A 13,345-nucleotide genomic window follows, 5' to 3' on the forward strand; every position below is an offset into this window, starting at 1 on the left:
AATCCTCTGATTCCACCCCAGAAGGATTGGAAACCCTGTGTTTTATGTTTCTTGACAGTCAGCATTTTCAGTAGATGAGACTGAATGATAAAGGGTGTTTACTTAGGCCCGAGGGTATGTGATACTAGAATAAAGTTAATAAAATAAAGGAATTATTAATATTTTACTTAGCTTTAAGTGTTTATTTTTTCTGGCTATTCCCTCAACCAGCTAGCTTTTTAGAGTAGTTCATTATCTGCTGCTATTGGGGCTGGGATATTCTGTTACCTCTTCCTCTGATTTTATAGCCGACTATTCTGGTTGCCGTATTCCTTCATAAAAAAACTTTCTCTTCCTTCTGTCTGCTTGCCTCTTGGTGCCTGAGACTTACCCCTGGGACCTGGCTCTGTAAGGACTTGTATCGCTTCTGTGTTCCCCCACCCCCGCTTCAGGTTACTGAATTTACATTTCTATTGTACAAGTAATTACCTCATTCCTGGCTCCGGGCTGTATGCCTTTGCTTCGGAAAACACTTGTGCCGCGACTCTAACATTTCTCATGCTGTATCATTTATAACAGTGCAAAAGCCTTTGAGGATTTATAATTGATAGCTCGCCACGAGATTTGCATACAGCCTAAATGTATAAACATGACCAAACGGTGATCTGAGGACGTGCTTCCCAACATGGTGAATGTCTGGCTCCCAGTTTATTAGGTTTTTTGGGACTCCCAGCCCGATGAGCTGCAGAAGAGATGCTGGAATGCCCATAGCCCATGAAGGGCAAATCCCATACCTGTTGCTCTCCCCCTTTTGGCAGCATGTTGCTGCTTTTGCAGCCATTTTCTTTCTACATCAGTGTCTGTGGCAGATGCAAGCCCATGGAATTGAGGGACCTCCAGTGCCTGGCTGATGGCCTTGAGGAGAGATTTCTGCAGCCCTGGTGTGCTCAGTGCTTCCCTGCCAAGACAAGGGGGTTTTGACACCATCAAGGAGAGGGCATGGGCTCTTCTGAGCAAGAAGGAGCTTGCTGTACTTGCCAAGCTATTTCTCCATGAGCTTTATGCACAGATGGGTGTGAGGATGCACATCTGCTCTGCACCTTCCTCTCTTCCACATCCCCAAAGGTTTCTGCAGCACTTGTCTAATAGTCCTATGGATGTGACCCTATGGATGGATAAAGAAAATCTGATGGAGAGTCTTGCCCTTCCCCATAAGGCCAGCCTTTTCAGAGTTCAGATTATTTAAAATGTAGCTTAGTAAAGCACTTTTAACTGAAAGCCAAGGCCAAAGAGGAAATATTTTACTGAAAAGTGATTTCTATCTTGAAAAGTAGCTCTTCTTTGCCTGGTTTTTATATTTAAATTTTTATCAGAGCAAAAACTACTTTTGCAGGAAAGTTTCTGTGCAGAAATGTTACTGGTTCAGTGCAGGAGTCAGAGTCTTAACAGAAGGTAACTGCTGAGCCATATTTGAAAAAAACAAATCTCTGATTAATTTTCCTTTTCCTGAAAAAATACCCTCTGTCACTTGATGATGTCTGGTAAATTTCAGGCTCACGGTTCCATAGAGCAAAGCTGTGCTAGGGCTAAATTCAGGCTTTATATTGGAAAGAAACTTGTGACCTTCTGTCCTTTTTCTATTGCATCTTTAGAATGGATGTAAATCCATGAACTTCATTGTCAAGATGGGTCTGAAAGACGCATTTGTTATATCCCCATACATACATATGTTTGCTCTTCTCAAGTAGGGATGATGTTCTGAATGTGCAGCCAAGGCTTGATTCATAGATAATAAAGCAGCTCTGAAATTCTTGATGTAGCCCTCTTAAAAGTAATTCACAGGATTAAAAATCTCTGTCAGGAAGCCAACTAAATGGTAAAGTTAATAATCTTTGCCAGGGCCCTAGGCATAGGTTGTCACCTAACAAAGAGTGGGGATTTGTGGACCTTTAAGAGCAAGCATCTACAGTACAGCTCATGGATCAGTAACACTGTGGTGCAATTTAGACACTTTAGAATCGGGTGGGGTGGGGAGGGAAGTCAATCCAAATATCTTCTCCTTACTTGAAAAAAAGAACACTGAGAGTGAACTTTTTTATCAGCCTTGAGGTTTTAAGCTGACTGTGTTAAAACAGCAGAGCAGTAAGTTTTTTTTATAAAAATTATGAGATAATACTTTCCTTTGTGAGGATAATCCTCTTAATGTTTCTAATTTATAATTAAGGTAATTTCCATTAGAAATTATACCACCCTCCTGCCCCATTATCTACCACTGCATTTACAGTGAAAAAGGCTGAAAATGAGCTGCTGTCTCCTTATGACTGAACGGATGTGCATACCTCCAGCACAGAGACAGGCCCATCAGCAATGGGCAGCCCCTTTCTCTGTCACTACAAATTAAAAGGATTCAAGAGCTGTGAGGAGTCACAGACTCTCTGTGAGATGAGGTCACAGTGTAGGATGGGCGGGAAAGATGGGCCCGAGGGCAGTGGTGGCCCTGGTGCTCTGCTGTGGGGACTAAGCCTGGGCAGGTGGGTGACAACCCAAGTAAGGTTTTGCTGCTCACTCCCTGGGCTCCAGAGCAGGTACACTGGATGCTTGGGGTCCAGAGCAGGTACGCTGGATGTTTAGGGTGGCTGAAAGGCTCCCAGCTACACGGCACCCTGGGCTGGAGAGAGGCAGCCAGAGGTGGGCTGAGAGTCCTGACCAGGGACCATCCCAGTGGGCACCCAGCTGGAGGGTGCTGAGGGAGGGGGGACTGCAGCACAAGGCCAACTTTTGGCTGCTGCCACACCCTGCACTGGCACTGGGGAGAACCCTGGTTTGGTAGGGTGCGGAGATAATGTACAAACCCTGTTTCCCTTAAATCAAAAATGTCTGGACAAACCAGCCTGAAATCAGGTCTCTGTTCAGAATAAAAGTGAAAATTGGAAAATGCATTCAAAACTTCCCATATTTCTTCATTCCTGATATTATTATTAAATTATTATTATATATTAAGAAAAGAAATGGAACTCACAGTTTTTTTTGGTAGTGTGATCTGGGGGGAGTATTTCCCAGAAAAACTGTGAGGAGGGATCAGAAAGAAGGTTTTGCTTTTAGTTTTTTCTCTGTTTGCTCATATTAGCATGAAGCGTGCACTTGAAGATGCTATGTAGTTTGTAATGTTCTGGTCCTTTTTTCTTATGGTCCTGGTTTTTTGTTGGTGTTTGGTTGGTTGTTTTTTGTTAGTTTTTGTTTTTTTTTTTCCCCTGGGAAAACAGTTTTAATAAAAGGGCAAATTTATTACAGTACTTGAAGTCTACAAATTATCACTGTCTTGTAATACCTCATCTTGATAGAAAAATGAAAACACAAAGGCTTTTGGAGCTGGACTTGACTCCTCTGCACTATTTTCTCTCTTTTCCTCTCCTTTTCTTCCCTTCCAGAACCACTGATGCATCTCTAATAGGAAAAATGCAAAGTGTGCAAGTTGTCTTGGCACTGTGGCTCAACATCTTGTCATGTTGCACTATTATGTTGACTCTTCTGCACAGAGAGAGTGCATGAAAAAATCCCAGAAGCACTGTTCTGGTTCAGGCAACCACAATTCCGTTTCTTGTTGGCTCTGGGAAGAGAGATTCTACAGAGACAGACATCTCGGAGCTAATCAGCTGGTTTGACTTAAAGGGAGCTGTGTGGAGGAAAGCCAGTGGCATATTGCAGACCTAACTGTGCTCAGACTCAGTTTTTCTTTCTTTTGTTTGCTTCTTTGGAAGCAGAAAGGAAAAAGAAGGATGTGCAGAATTTTGCTTCCAGAAACTGGGTGTACTGAGTTGTTCCTAATTATCTTATAAAATAGGAGAGGATGAAATAGGGAAACTTGACCCAATTATTTCCAAGGCTTTTGAGGGACAAATTTAATTATTTTGGTATTTTGTGGTTTTGCCCACTGAAGTATGAAGTCCTTTAACTACATGTGTCTGTCCAAGTGTTTTTAGGTTATTTATAGAGCTCCATTATTGTGGTAGATGTGCCTTTCACAATCCATAGTTCAACACATTGCTCTGAACTAATATTGGTGAACCCACTCTACACAAAGGGAACCAAGACAAAGCACAGGCATTTGTTGAACTCGGAGCAGGGTTATTCCTCATTTAAAGAAGGATATTTGTTTCAGTATATGTTTTATTATGATGTTTAATCTATTTTCCCAAGTCTTGAAGATCCTCAGCACAATGATTCAGAACCATTAACCCTGTCCCAGATGAGACAGTCAATGCTCTGCTGCTTACAGCTCCCACCTGCCTCATACCCATGTACATCCTGTAGCAAAGCCCTAGCACAGTCTAAGGAATGGGACCAAGCTTTCCAGAAGCAAAAAGTCCTTGGCCAAAGCAGATAAAAAGGCTCAGCCAGGAAGCAAAGCTGTTGGTTCCTCATTTTTTCTTGATTGCAAAACAGACCTGAGGGTAATTTAACTGGAGTAGCAACTTCCCAACTTCTCACTGGCTGAGGTTTTTGTAGCAGAGCTTTATGAAGGCAAGGGTGCTCTCTCTGTTTGACTTAACAAGGGCAGCAGCAAATCACCAGCTTGTTAATTTTCTGGTTTGTTCACATGATGTGTGCCTGCTGAAAATGCTACCTTAGATCAAAATAAAACTCAGTAGAAAAGCCATGTGACTGTGAAGGGAGAGAAAGGGCATGCTGGGCAATGCAGTGGCATTTTAAAAAACACCTGTTAGGCTTGATTGCAGAAGTTAAATGCAGTATCATCTCCAGCAGGTTTGGATCAGACTTTTATGAAAAGCATTCAGCTTCATTCTGTAGCAGCTTTATGTGTAAGAGATCTGTGGTTTGACTATTGCAACAGAGGGATGCTTCAAGGGGCTTAACACAAGTCACATGGGTATGAGCAGTTGCCTGGTCACACTCTGTTAGAACAGGAGCCTGGGATGATCCTCTCTGGGGTCATTCCCTGGTCTTCTCTCAAACATTGCTTCAGCAGTTCTGATACCACAGTGATTCGATTTCCTTAGAGGTTTGTACAGTCACAATTGTTCCAAGCCTTGATGTTCACACACTTGTTTCACTATCAAAGTTTGTACATGATCAGTCAGCCCTCCTCTGTCTATAAGCCACACAGAAAAGGCCTCTGAAGCTCTTCTTGTTTCTGCAAAGAGGAGGCATTTGGGTTCAGGCATGTTAATGCTATTTCAGTGGACATCTTCAGGCTTCCTAGACTTTATTGATCCTCAGAAGTGAATCTTTCCCCTCAGTAGCACTAGGAAGTCCGGGAAAGCTCTAGATTGTGGCTCAGCACCCTGTGCTGAATCCCTGGAGACCTGCTGTACCAGGGAGCATGGTCTGGATCCAGCCAGACCTGTGAGGCTGCTGAGCACAGGCTGACCCTGGGTACGCGGGGACCTTGCTGTGCTGGCGGTAGGAGGGTGGCAAGGGAAGAACTAATCTGTGTCTGCCAGGTTGGCTGGCTGGCTTGGGCTCCCTGCTACACAAAAGTGGGACATCTTCTCCTGGAGCTGAGCTGTTTTGGAACCAGTCTTTATCGTGTAACTGTGTCAGGACAGAGAAGTCTTCCAAAGTTTGAGCTGAGTTCATAGAGGCAATTGCAGCCTGCAGTCTTGCTAGTCTGCAACTAAAATAAGCAACCCCTGTACAGGTTAAAGTGGCCTATTGAAAATTTATTCCTTGCTATCATAGAATGATAGAATGGTTTGGGTTGGAGAGGACCTTAAATATAACCTACTTCCTACCCTCTGCCATGGGCAAGGACAAAGCCCTGTCCAACCTGGCCTTGACCACCTCCAGGGATGGGGCATCCACGTGCCTGTGTTTTAATATTGGTGTCAGTGTGTCCACATGAGCATGCACTGCCTTGCTGCACTGCTTGTTTAGCAGTACCTAAAGTAGGAGAGTCTTCATCCCTGTATTTTGCCTATAATACAGAGAGATGGGGTAGATGGATGGTCAGGTTATTTGCCCTTTCAGTGAGGAAAAGCCCATAGCCTTAGCTGAGGTCTCTGTGGCTCTGCTAGGGTGATATCAAGATATAAGCCTAGAAAGTAGATGGTGCTCCTGCTGGGCAGACAGAGGTCCTTGGCACAGGGACACTCATAGTGCACATCTGTCCTGCTCTCCCTTTGTAAAAGGGAATTTTTCCACATATCAGATCTGCCAGCAATTCCTCTGAAATATTTAATACCCTAATAAGTAAAGTTTATCCCTTTAGAGATGGCCATAAAACATAGATTATGGACATTGAGGTGATGCCGTGGTTGGCCTGCAGTATGACAGTGGATTATATTTGCCTCATGTCGGCAAAGCATTGTCAAACTCTCCAAGGAGAGCACCCTAGATTCATAATTCATAGGATTTAGGGCCAGAAGGGACTATTAGATCATCCAGCCTGACCTGTTTAATGCAGATCATAGCATTTTTCTGAGTAATTTCTGCTTTAGCCCTGTAACTTCTGTTTGAGCTACTCTTCACCTTATAAGGGAACATGTACTTTCAATTAAATGAAGCTAGAAATTAAGATTTTTTAAAATTATTATTATTCAGTAGTTTGATCTAGTAGCTAATTACTTTCAATAGTTAGTGATTATTAAAATTAATTGTATCTTCTTAGCCAAGTTTCCAGCCATTAGATCTCGTTACATTTTTGTCTCATAAAGAGCCATTTAGTATTAGAAATATCTTTTTACAGTCAAGGTTTTCATTATGAATTACAAAATCCCTAAGTTCAGGATCTTGATCATCTCCACTGGACACAATGTGAAGAAGAGAACCTCTGTGATCCTTAGATGAATCACATTTTTTTTACTGTACATTTTATATGCCTGCAGAATGGACTTGGTATTTGTGAAAATTAACAAAGCAAATCCCTTTTAATACATTACAAACAGTGCTCAAAGCCTGTTTTTTAGTCAGGCAGAGGGATTGTCTCCTGCCTTGGAAAAAACCTCAGCTGAAATAGAAATTTGTATTAGAGCAATGCAAAGCATTTCATCAGACTTCAGACACAATTGAACTTAGCCTTGGGCCAGAGGCTGAGTTCATGAACCACAGCTCATGCTGGCAAAAATTCAGCTGTGAGAAATGCTGCTTCTCCTTCTCCCACGACAACTTGCACCTTTTACCACCCTCCTCAGAGCCACACATAGAGGGAGGACATGGAGGGAGAGAAAAGCAGGGGGAAGCAGCTTAGATCTCCTGTCACCACTCATTTTTGCTGGGGGAGGATTTGGTTGCCCTTCTCTACTTTTCGCTCAGTGGGAGGGGATGCAGGCATGAGAGTGTCTGAGACATCCATGATTCAGCGTGCCTTGTATTGTCCTTGAAGGGTTGTTGGGTACTAATCCTGCCCAGAAGAAAAATAAATAAGGAAAAAGCCTCCCATCTAACATGATAATCTTTGGAGGAGTGGAATATTTTTATTAGAGCCAGGCATCTCCATCAGAAGCTCTCTGTTGGTAATGCGTTCCTGATGCAGGGGCAGTTTATAAGAATCCCCTTGACAAAATACATAATGACTGCAAAATTGTTATTGCAACCAAAAACTTCAGTTTCTAAATCATAAAATGGCACTTGCTGCAACTATGCTGAAAATGTTAAGTGTGGACCACAGTTTAAGAGAATCTCTGTTGAGGTGGTTGGTATATCTGGTTAGTCACTACAGTGAGAAGTCAACTGTGAAGAAAAGATGTGTGATTAGGAAGTCTGGGTTTTGGTTTGTTTTTTTTTTTAATACAGAAAGAAAATTTGGAAATAATAAAGGCTACCCACAGCTGCCATATCTGATGGTTATGCAATAGATGCTACATAACTACTTCAATCATAGAATATTAAGGGGTTGGAAGGGACCTTAAAGATCCTCTATTCCCAACCCCCTTGCCATAGGCAGGGATGCCTCCCAGTAAACCAGGTTGCTCAAGGCCTTATCCAGCCTGGCTTTGAACACTGAGGTGTCCATAGCTTCCCTAGGTGACCTGTTCCAGTGTCTCACCAGCCTCACAGCCAAGAATTTCTTCCTACTATTTAACCTAAATTTCCCCTTCTTCAATTTGTGCCCATTACTCCTTGTCTTATCACTGCAGTTCCTGATGAAGAGTCTCTGTCTTGCTTCCCTGTAGGCTCCCTTCAGGTACTTGAAAGTTGGTATGAGGTCTCCATGCAACCTTCTCTTCTCCAGGCTGAACAGCCTCAACTCAGACTGTCTTTAGAGGAAAGGTGCTCCAGTCCTCTCATCAGCTTTGCATTGCTCCTCTAGGCTTGCTCCAGCAGTTATGTGTCCTTTTTATGCTGGAGACCCCAGAGCTGGTTGCAGCACTCCAGGTGGAGTCTGCTGGTCATACCCCTTTTTAAGAATAGAAATTATATTTCCCTTTCTCCCTGAAGTCATCAGGGATTTCACCTTTCTGCCACAATTTTTCAAAAATGACAGATGGTGGCTTACTGACTTCAGGTCCCTCAGGACCTGCAGAGGAATTTCATCAGGTCCCATGGACTTATGCACACTCATGTTTAGGTTTCCTCCAATAGATGGTTACAGATATTCTTCCCAGCTTTCTATTTTGGTATTTAATTTTCCAAATTTTTCAACTATGCCTGTACTGAAGTAACACACTCTGATGGATTGGTGTGTAATGTAGTAGTGGTCAGGAGTGTAGCATCTGTGTTTTGCTGAGTTAGCACCAATACTTGCCCAGCCACATCAAAGGTTTCCACCAGCAAGAGAGATACCACTGTGTATTCAGTCCTCTGTGTCCTACTGTTCCAGTGCCATGGGGCCAAGGGGTAGCAAGAGAACTGTTAAAAACATCCCCCTCACTCAGCACCTGTCAGTCCTAGAGTAAGAAGTTTTTGATGGCTCTTTTGGAAGTTGTCATCATTCTCTCAGCTGAAGCTAGTCCCCATATGCAGCTCTTTTTTCTAGTTCTAGCTTAGTCTTTACTGACTGGTATATAGCCCCTCTGAAAGAAATCTGGAAGTATTTGGAGAGAAAAGAAGGTACATTCAGGTGGTATTGGAATTCATACGTGTGATGCAAGGTATGGAGGAAATTTAACAGGAAGTTTGGTTGTAAAACTTGTGCCAGTGAAGAAACACTGTAAAGAAGATATGCCTTTCTTACTGGCTATTTGTTCCTGCCCTCTTCTTTGTTTTGACACAAAAGATGCTGTAGCTGGAGATTAGGGTGCTGATCTGGCTGAAAATAAATATGAGAACCAGAAAACTGCTACACTGCTGGTTGCGAGTTGAGAACAATCCCTGCAGAGCTCACTATAAAGGTGCAAAATCTGGTGTCAGGTATCCCTCCAGCCATGTTTCTTTTGCTGGTGACTGCCTGCAGGAAAGCAAGCTAAGGTATTGCATCCATAAATGTTTTGATAAACCAGACCAATCCCTTGCCAAGGCAACTGATTTTATTCAGTTTTATGTCTGCATTTCTTTTAGATCCAATTTCTATTGTATGTCCAATGATACTGCAGTGCTGCAGCCTGTTTTGGTGATTCTTCCCTGCATTGATGGCATGTTGGCAGCTGATTGATGGCCTCAAACTGCTGTTAAAAGACCCAGTGGTGGCAGTGATTGCAGGACTGTAGGAGATGCTTTGATGTTGCTACTGCGGAGTGCTGGACTGTAATGCCACAGAGCTCATCGGGATGGCTCACCTGTAGTCACTGCTCTGATCAGAATGCTTCACAGAATTCCCTTATCCTGCTTGTAACAACTTCTTTGCAATGAAGAGGCCTGAGTAGTGCTTGCAGAAGGGTGTTTTATGTGGATATTTGTTTTCTATAAGTATATAAAGAGATATCCATCTAGATGTGTAATAAACACCCCATAAAGCAGCTTGACTCTATGTGGAGATTTGCAGCTGTGTTTACATAGCCTGACACTGCAATATCCATACATCATCCCTTCCTCAAGGAAGTCTTCCTTCTCTTTTATCTCTTTAAAAGGCTCTGAGAATTTACTTTGCTCCCACCTGACCAAAACTTACCATGACCTCACTGCATCTCCTTCTTAGCAGATATTGTAGAAACACAATAGCATAATAGTGTTGTGCTAACTTGGAAGAGGTGGACTTGAACTTGAGCACCACTGGTGGGAATGTGACATGAATTAATGAACACTGAGCTCAGATTTAGACCTCATCCTCATGCCAGCAGGCTGTGAATCTCATGGTCTCCTTGGATGGAACCGTGCTCGTGTGAGACAATTCACATGCTCTTACACAAACCTCTCCAAAGATAATAACAAATTAGCAAAAAGGTTGCTCCTTTTGTGCTTTGCTGCTGTAACTTGTTATCAAGAAATGGGTTCTGCAAAATTCATCTGTGGAAAGCAATACCTCATCTCTACAAGCAGCTTGGCACTGCAGGCACTGAGCTCTGACTTTTTGGAGGAATCTCCACATTCTGATTTGATTTGATGGGGTTTCCTGAACTTGCTTCACAAGCTTGCCTGGGCAGAGCTGCCTTTTTGCTCAGTCCCATTCTCTTGCATGATGCCTAAGTAGGGATCAATTTGTTCCTTTGTTATAAATCTTGCAGGACAAATGGAGCCTGTGCTCATCCATGTTCCTAGTAATAACCAACATCATTAAAGTACATAAGCTTGAATGTATGTGCAAAGTCACAGAGAAACACAAACACACACTTCCCTAATACTAGAAATTTCCTGTAGGTGGTAGGAAACTCCACAGTTTACATTTACTGCTCATTATTGCAAGTTACATTGTGGTGGCAGTAGGTAGAAGTCCTGTCTTGCATCTTCTACACATGGTGACTGAAACTGTTCCTCTCCAAAGAGCTGGTGTGGAGTTGCCTCTGCAGGGTGTTGTGGAAGGTCATGCCTCCTCTCCTTTGCTCCTCCTGCATATTTTCCTGGCTGAGGATGGATGGCAGGAGCCCCAGCAGAGGCCGCTGGACTGTAGCCCTGGCTGTTCCTCCCAGCAGTTGTCTGGACATCTCAGGTTGTGGCTCCTGGGGAGGGCAATGTGAGCCACAGATGAGGCTAAAGCTCTGCCTCGTTTGGGCAGCGGTGATTTCCAGCAGATTAAGTGGACCATAAGAACAGGCTCTCTACTCTTCTTCCCATTCATGACCTCCTGAGCTGTAAAACCCAGGTCATTCACAACCTGTGGCTCCTTGGGCTGAAGGATGAAAAAGCAACTGAGCTTGGTGTGCCTGATTTTTCTACCCTTTCTACTGCACATGAAAACTTGATATCCAGACCTGAGGCTTTGAGTGAGTGGGAGAGAAAAGCCATGTTTATTTGCCAGCAATTCTATGGTGTAGAGATACCCTGTATCTAGAGATCACAGGATATTTTACAAATATTATTAATCTCATTTTCACAGACAGAGATGCTGCAGTGAAGGGTGGATAAGATGACTTTGTGAAGCTGTCTAGGAGAAGAGGCCCATTTGCTGAGATTTAAATCCACAGCAAAGTTATATAGATTGAAAACATGCATTAGCCTAATGTAAGTAGCTCTTCCATATGCTTGATCTACCCATCCAGTGTTTTCAGTTACATCTATCATGTTGTTAATCCCCAGAAATGTTTGTAGAAAAGTTGAGAAAAAAACAGTGCTGCCCTCCTTGCTCAGGCCTGGCATGTTTCTTTCCCATTCCCCAGAACTGCTCATCAGTCTCTAGGAATTTAACCATGATTCCTCATCCTGTTCAGGAAATGCCTTATCAAAAATGGTTGTCCATCAAAGAGATTTATATCTTAGTACAGTTCATAGGAATCCACTCTCAAGTTGCTTTGTTCCAGATGCTCATACTTGACATCCATATCTCTAGAACTGATAAAGTTGTATTTCATAGTAGTTCCTAGTGCGCCCTGCAGGTGAGAGTGAGGATTTCTGGGTTGGCCCCAAAGCAGCTTTATGAAAAGGGAGCACATTGTCTCCAATGCAGCAGCTTCCACCATAGCCCTTGTAGACTGTCCTTGCTGGCAGCATGGGCTTGCCTTCAGAGTGGGGAAGTTCTTAACAGTGATGTTTTGCAGAGGGCAGAACGCCTCAGTTATTCACAGTATGGAATTTATGGCTGCCCTCAAATCTCTGCATGACTGTGTCTCAGAGTATGCATGCTGCTCAGGTTTCAGACGCTTGGTCATTCTTGCTGAGCCATCATAGGGTGGTTGCCCCCACTTTCTCTATAAAGCATCTTTGGAAAGGCAACTGGACAGTGTGTAAATCACAGAAAATATTGCAGAAAATTTCCACCAAAAATTTCCAGCAAAATTCCTTTTCTCTGCTTCCTCTCTAACTATAGAGTAAATTTATAGAATCTTCAAAGAATAGTCTGAGTTGGAAGGGACCTTAATGATTGCCAACTTCCAATCCCCCTGCCATGAGCAGGGACACCTTTCCCTACATGCCCTTGTCAATATGTCAATAGTCCTTCTCTGCCTTTCTTGCAGGCCTCCTTTAGGTACTGGAAGGTGCTGTACGGTCGCCCTGGAGACTTTTCTTCTTCTGGTTGAACAACCACCACTCTCTCAGCCTTTCCACAGAGGAGGAAATCCTCCATCCCTCTGGTCATCTTCATGTTCCTCCTCCAGACTTGGTCCAATAGATCCTTGTCCTTCTTATATTGCAGGCCCAGAGCTGGACTCAGCACTCCAAGCGAGTTCTCATAAGAGCAGAATTGAGGGGAAGAATCACCTCCCTTGACCAGCTGGTCATGCTATTGTCAACAAAGGATACACTTTCAAGTGGGTGGATTTTTTTTTTTTTTAAAGTGGTTTTTTTATAGTTTTCCAGCCCTTGTTTTAAGGGTTGGAAAGATACTCTTGTCACCCGTTTACACATGTGGCAGACATGCAATGAAGTACTTGAATATGCCTTTGTGCTACTTTCTCTAATAGCAAGGGGCTTTTTTTCTGTGCATTGATCAGCTAGACTCTCTCTTCACTCCTTTTTGGTGTCCTCTTCCTCCCTGACCTTCTGCCACCTGCTCAGCAGACCTGTGTGACTTCCCTCCCACTCCAGTGCGTGCTGCACCGACCTGCCAGCTAATCACCCTGAATTTGCTCACACTGCTGGGACCTGACTTGCAGATTCCAGCCATCTTTACTTCAGGCATAGCAGCCTGGCAACCTTCCAGGCTGCCTGCTGGATCTGGGCCAGCTATTTATTGTGAAACTTTTGCTCCTCTTGGACTTTGCAGTAATTTTGATCCCCCTGGGGGATTTGCCTAGTACCAGGTAGAGAAATCCAATAAAAAGCCCTGGGAATTTGCTCTGTGCTCAGCAACACATAGTTGCTACTGACTCAAATCCTGTTTCTTTTACAGCAATAAAAGGGGACTGTAAAACCAATAAAAGGTACTTTTACCTGTGAC

At 43.3% G+C, this 13,345-nt stretch overlaps 1 protein-coding gene across 1 annotated transcript in view; it reads left to right on the top strand.

The window, feature by feature from the left end:
- RNF152 (ring finger protein 152) overlaps window positions 1-13,345 on the top strand; it is an 88,786-nt gene that overhangs the window by 10,422 nt on the left and 65,019 nt on the right. The window contains exon 3 of the mRNA XM_077181860.1: window positions 11,348-12,716. The gene's annotated coding sequence lies outside the window, so the exon portion shown is untranslated. The remainder of the gene's footprint in view (window positions 1-11,347; window positions 12,717-13,345) is intronic.

Source organism: Agelaius phoeniceus, chromosome 1 (genome assembly GCF_051311805.1).
Source record: "Agelaius phoeniceus isolate bAgePho1 chromosome 1, bAgePho1.hap1, whole genome shotgun sequence".
Lineage (NCBI taxonomy): Eukaryota > Metazoa > Chordata > Aves > Passeriformes > Icteridae > Agelaius > Agelaius phoeniceus.